This window comes from Dipodomys merriami, unplaced genomic scaffold (genome assembly GCF_024711535.1).
Source record: "Dipodomys merriami isolate MVZ:Mamm:240054 unplaced genomic scaffold, mDipMer1.0.p SCAF_25, whole genome shotgun sequence".
NCBI classification, from domain to species: Eukaryota; Metazoa; Chordata; class Mammalia; order Rodentia; family Heteromyidae; genus Dipodomys; species Dipodomys merriami.
This window is the reverse complement of record NW_027203937.1, coordinates 22,461,596-22,468,196: the sequence shown is the minus strand read 5'-3', so window position 1 is coordinate 22,468,196 and position 6,601 is coordinate 22,461,596. Positions and strand designations below refer to the sequence as shown.

At 38.1% G+C, this 6,601-nt stretch overlaps 1 pseudogene; it reads right to left on the bottom strand.

Annotated features, from left to right (window-relative positions):
- Nucleotides 1–5,201: 5,201 nt before the first annotated feature.
- On the bottom strand, nucleotides 5,202–5,457 carry LOC138836305 (ATP synthase membrane subunit K, mitochondrial pseudogene; annotated as a pseudogene).
- Nucleotides 5,458–6,601: the final 1,144 nt, after the last annotated feature.

Here is a 6,601-nt window from a genome sequence, read left to right as displayed (position 1 = left end):
AATATCCTAGAAAAAAAGAATATCTTAGATATATTCTAGTTATTACATATGAGGGAAACCACAGAGCCTATGTTTATTTGGGTCTGGCTTACTTAGCTTAATAGAATTTTTTTTTGGGGGGGGTCCAGTCATGGGGACTGAACTCTGGGCCTGCGCACTGTCCCTCAGCTCTTCAGCTCAAGGCTAGCACTCTACCACTTGAGTCACAGCAACACTTCCGGCTTTTTTCTTTTTGCTTATGTGGTGTTAAGGAATCGAACCCAGGGCCTCATGCATGGAAGGCAAGTGCTTTACCACTGAGCCACCTTCCCAGTCTCTTAATAGAATTTTTTTCCCAAGTCTTCCCATTTCCTTACGAATGGAGAAATAATGTTCTGTCTGATGGAAGCATAAAATTCCATTGTATACACATCCCCCATTTTCTCCATCCATTCATCTACTAAAGGGTGTCTGGGTTGATTCATATCTTAGCTATGGTAAATAATGCTGCAATGGACATAGTTTTGCTGGTAGCTTTAGTATGGTCTTATTTGTGATCATTTGGGTAAATGCCCAAAAGTGGGATTGCTGGGTCATAGGGGAGCTCTATGTGGAGTCTTTTAAGGAACCTCCATATTGCTTTCCAGAGTGGTTGAACAAGTTTACACTCCCACCAACAATGCAGTAGGGTTCCCTTCTGGCCACATCCCCTCCAGCATCCAGGTGGAATCTCAATATTGTTTTGATTTGCATTTCTTTATGGCCAGAATCTTGAACATTTCTTCATGTGTCTATTGGCCATTCTTCTTTCTTCTTCAGAGAAGTCTGTCTTTAAGTCTTTAGCCCACTTATTAATGGGGCTGTTGTTTGAGGATTTTTTTGGAGGGGGTTAAATTTTTGAGCTCTAAGTATATTTTAACTATGAGGCCCTTATCTGATGTTTAGCTAGTAAAGACCTTCTTCCAATCTGTGAGCTTTCTATTTATCCTGATAGCTATGTGGTTTGCCATGCAGAAGCTGCAGTTTAATGCAACCCCAATTATCCAGCCTTTCTTTGATTTGTTGTGTTGTTGGGTCTTTATTAAAAAGGTTTTGGCCTGTGTCAAGGAGTTCTAGTGTTTCTCCTGTTTCTTCCTGCAATATTTTCAGGGTATCTTATCTGGTCTTACATTGAGGTCTTTGATCCTTTTGGAATTGATTCTGGTGCAGGGTGATATATAAGGATCTAACTTCAGTTTTTTAAACATGTATAGCCAGTTCTACCAGCACCATTTGTTGAAGAGGCTGTCTTTCTTCCACCCTGTGTTTTTGGCTCCCTTGTCAAAGATTAGGTGGCCATAGGTGGTCTGTAGGTTTATCTCTGGGTCTTCAATGCTATTTCATTGGTCCTCATAGCCAGCTAATTTCTAAGGCTGTCCAGGAGAGCGATATGGCCGGCTGCTCTGGAAGCTGACAGAGGTTATACAGCAGATGAACTGAGAGAGTATTAGGATTCAACCAGTATGACTGCTACTTAGGGCTGGGAAGAGGACTTAGAAGGGGGAGTGAAACAGAGGCTGAAAGTGGCTCCTGAAGCAATGTTTTGTGAAATGAATAAGGCTTCTATAAGGTAAACTGTCCATAATGTTTACCTTAAAAATTAAGGAAAAAATAGCTGGGCACTTGATGTCCAGGAAAGATGTTCTTTGTACCCTGTGCATCATGTTTCTGTTAAAAAAACCTGCAAGTGGGGGCTGGGAAGGTGGCTCAGTGGTAGAGTGCTTGCCTTGCATGCATGAAGCCCTGGGTTCGATTCTTCAGCACCACATAAGCACATAAAGCTTGAAGTGGTGCTAGCCTTGAGCTGAAGAGCTGAGGGACAGTGCCCAGGCCCAGAGTTCAGGCCCCATGACCAACCAAACCAAACCAAACCAAACCAAAACCAAAAAACTGTGAGTGAGAAGCTGAGTAACAGTGGCTGATGCCTGTAATCCTAGCTACTAAGTAGGCTGACATCTGATGATCAGAGTTGAAATTAAATCCAGACAGGCAAATCCAAGACACTATATTGACAATTAACTAGCAAGAAGGTGGAAGTGTAGCTCAAGTGGTAGAGCATCAGACGAGCAAAACAATCTGTGAGGCTGTGGGTCAAGGTCCAATACTTATACACACAACCCCCCCCCAAGAATCAAGAAAAGAATACATTAAAATTGTAATAAGAGAGAATATATATATATATATATATATATATATATATATATATATATATATATATATATATGTTTTTTTTTTTTTGGTTAGTCATGGGGCTTGAACTCTGGGCCTGGATGCTGTCCCTCAGCTGTTCCAGCTCAAGGCTAGTGCTCTACCACTTGAGCCTCAGGGCCACTTCTGGTTTTCTGGTGGTTAATTGGAGATAAGAGTCTTTCCTTGCCTGGTCTGGCTTTGAGCAGCGATCCTCAGCTCTCAGCCTCCTGAGTAGCTAGAATTACAGGTGTGAGCCACTGGCACCCAGCAAGAATGTCTGACGTTCTTAACAGGGCCTCTCACTAAACCAAGTGCTTAGTATATAGGACTATATATAATGAAGCCTATTAACATAAATACCAACTTATGGAAACAAGAGGTTCTCATTAGACCATGTATATAGTTGTTCTTTTTTCTCTACTGTTTTTTTTCTTTCTTCGTTTCTCTTAGTTTTTTGTATCTTGTGTTTTGCATAATAGACACTGCAATATGTGGAAGGGAAAGGGAATCACAGAAACAGCAGAACAACAGATGAACCACACAACACTGATACTCACTTGACACTATGTTGGATATGAACATTAGAGCTGGGGGCGGCGAGGAATAGGGAGGGATAAGTGGGAGATAAATAAGGAGGATGGGGTAACAAAGATTAAAAATAAATGTACTTATTGCTTTACTTATATAACTATAACCCCCATGCTCATCACCTTTTCAATAAAATTTAAAAAAAATTAAGAAAAAGTACATTAGGTTGGAAACATAACAAGTAAGACCATTGGTGGGAACAATAAGTTAGAAGATGTACATTTTAATTTTTCTAAATAATGCTAAAATATATTCCAAAATGATTGTGGCCAATTAACATTTCAGTATCAATTCCTAGGTTAAATTTTTGAATGAGTTAATTCCTAAAATTTTCAATTTTATGTGATTGTAAATAATAGTTTGTTTTTTTCCCCCATGGTTTCCTTTCCAACAAGATTACAACTATAGTATACCTTTACTTCCTTCTTTCCAAATCTAGTTCATCTCTCTTCATTCTTATCTATCATGCTGAGGTTGCTTGGAATTTCCTTGTAGATTCATATTTTTTGCAACATGTATCATTTACTCCTAGGGTATAATCATGCAATTTATTTGCTTTTTTTAAATTTTAGCATCATTTACGCTTACATATTCATTAGATCTTCCTTTAGCCTGAATTCCTTTTCATGTTTTGCTAGACTATATCTTGGTGAAATTTTTTTTCAGAGAGAATCTAAGAACAGTAAATTTTCTGAGATTTTATACATTTGAAAATGCATTGTTTTATAGCTCCACATAATGCTACTTTGACTGTACCTAGTTTAGTTTCAAAATCAGTTTAGGTCTTGAGGATACTACTCTTTTATCCAATCAAAAATCTTAAAAGACATGTGATATCCATAGTTTTTTTCTGTTTGGTCAAGAGAAGGGATAAACCAATTAACAACCTGTGGGAAAACTGTGGCCCTCCACATTTTGTACATAAAATTTTGTAAATAAAGTTTTATTGAAACATATAGACATAGGGGCTGGGAAGGTGGCTCAGTGGCAGAGCGCTTGCCTTGTATGCATTCCCCAGCACCACATAAGCAAAAAAAAAAAAAAAAAAGGAAAGGAAACATATAGACATAAAAAGTTGTGAAATTAATTTTTTCTGGAGACTTTTAAACCTGACATCTTTTGCTTTTTTTTCAGTTGTGTGAAATTTTTTCCTTAAAATTTATAATTTAAAACATATTTAAATTTAAAATGTATACTAATTGTACAAGACAATTTTTGTGGCATTTTTAAAAATTGAAGTGTGAAATTTATACATTTTAATGGTTTACAGTTAGAAACTTTGACACATTTATGCAACATGTAATGATCAGGGTAATAAGCACTTGAATCTCTTCAAACATTCACCATTTCTTTTTCTTTTTCTTTTTCTTTTTTTGGGTCTGGTCGTGGGGCCTGAACTCTGGGCCTGCGTGCTGTCCCTCAGCTCTTCAGCTCAAGGCTAGGGCTCTACCACTTGAGCCACAGCGCCACTTCTGGCTTTTTTTTTCTGCTTATGTGGTTCTGAGGAATTGAACCCAGGGCCTCAGGCATGCAAGGCAAGCGCTCTACCACTGAGCCACCTTCCCAGCCCCAACATTCACCATTTCTATGTAGGAAATGTTTACTTTTTTCCAGCAATTTTGAAATATACCAAAGGGTTGTGAACAACATTTACACAATCTTGCTATAAAAACCAAAAGTAATCTTTCCTACCTATGGTTAGTACCCCTTATCTAACTTCTTCCTGTCCCTCTGCAACCTTTTCCCAATCTCTAGCGATTGTTCACTCTGTCCTTAGATGACTTCTCAGTTTGTGCAAAGAAGTAAGCACATGTGGTATTTGTCTTTTTGTGCCTAGGTTATTTCTCCTAACACAGTGCCCTACAGTTGTGTACAATTTCCTTAAGGTTATCTTTGGCTGTTTCTTCTCCTCCATTGGCTCTTTTATTTTGTTAATTTGAAATTCCTCTTCTATAGGAGCTGTCTGTCACATAACACATAGCTTTTCTCTCATGTTTTCAAGCATTTTCTTCTTGTTCTACTTTTAGGAGAGAAGAACTCATTTTCCAATCCATCTGCCCTTTTGTCAACCATGACCTTTCTTTATCCAGCCCATTCTCTTATCTAAGACATTATCAAATGCTTTTTTATTTTTTCATTTTTATGTTTTTTATTGTAAAAATACTGTACAGGGGTTACAGTTACGCGAGTAAGGTAATGAATACATCATATGCTTTTCTATTTTTATAACATACAGTAGTTTTTCCTTAGTGGATACCTCATCTCCTCAGCATTGTATGATTATGTTAACTGAAGTAATTTTATGATTTCTTGTTGCACTATGATATGTTTTTTTATTAGGTATTATATCTTTTCCCCCAGGTTCATAATTTATTGTACAAATTGAATATTATATGATCAGTTGACATTAGCTTCTCCAGGCTTGGGAATTTAACAGATGAGTTCAGAAAATTTAGAATCCATTCATTTTGCTTTCACAGCTGGAGTCTTTTTAGACCTTAACTTAAAGCATAAGACCAGTAAAGCAATGCCTCCACATGTGGCCAGTACACAATTCATTCCACCTGTGAGAGTGTATGAGTTGAAATACTTAATACCAGTGAACTAGAATTGGCCTTCATTTTCTGCGCCTGCCATGATGTCAATCTTTGCCAAAGTCACAAATTCAATGGCTGATGTCCTTCAAACAACTTCTCTTCTGTTTTTGAGATTTGGTTTCTCTTTCTTTGGTGGTTCTTTTGCTTTCAGATTGACAATCTTCATTTTTTCTGTGGATATAATTTTTGCTGATATCTTCATCATTTGAGAAGGAAGGCAGTCCACGTGGAGGGTGTAAATAACTTTTCATCTACTTTTTGTTGCTGGTACAATCCACCAATGTTTCTCAACTTACTTGTTTGTAGTATCCTCACTAACTGCATTAGTCTCATAGGAAATTAGATTATACCCTTCTGCTCAGCAGAAACAGAATAAAGAAGATTGGCCAATAAAGGGAAATTCCTTATTGAATTAAAGAGGTATTGAATTATATGGATAATTACATTGACTGGGTTTTCTAGAACACAACTTCCAACAATGTATATTGTTATGGCTTGAGTTTTCCATGCTTGTTGAACCTTGGTATAAGTGAAAGTTTCCTTTTACACAATTGTGCCATACAAACATTTTTCAAGTATACTATGATGCAGAAAATCTGGGAAGTGCTGCTCTAGACCATAGTGGAAGATAATTCTCTTCACTAACATTAAAAAAACTTATTTGTAATGAGATGGTTATAGTATCATATTGAATGCAACAAATTATTTTTTTTATCTGTGGCTTCATATCTTTTCCTTCATTCTGGTTTTATGGTTTTTCTCTTTATTTGACATCTTCTTCCCTTTCCTCCCTCCCTGTCTCCTTCCCTGTCTCCCTCCTTTCCTTCCTTCCTTCCTTCCTTCCTTCCTTCCTTCCTTCCTTCCTTCCTTCCTTCCTTCCTTTCTTCCTTCCTTCCTTCCTTCCTTCTTCCCTCCCCTCCTCCCTCCCTTCCTTCCTTCCTTCCTCCCTCCCTCCCTTCCTTCCTTCCTTCCTTCCTTCCTTCCTTCCTTCCTTCCTTCCTTCCTTCCTTCCTTCTTTCCTTCCTTTCTTCCTTCCTTCCTTTCTTCCTTCCTTCCTTCCTTCCTCCCTCCCTCCCTCTCTCTCTTTCCCCCTCCCCCCCCTCCGCCGTTTCCAGGTCTATCACCTCCCTTTGGAACATGGTGCAACAATGTCAACTTTAGAACCGCCAAGTGAAGTTTCCTCCTACAACTGATTACCAAAATATGGG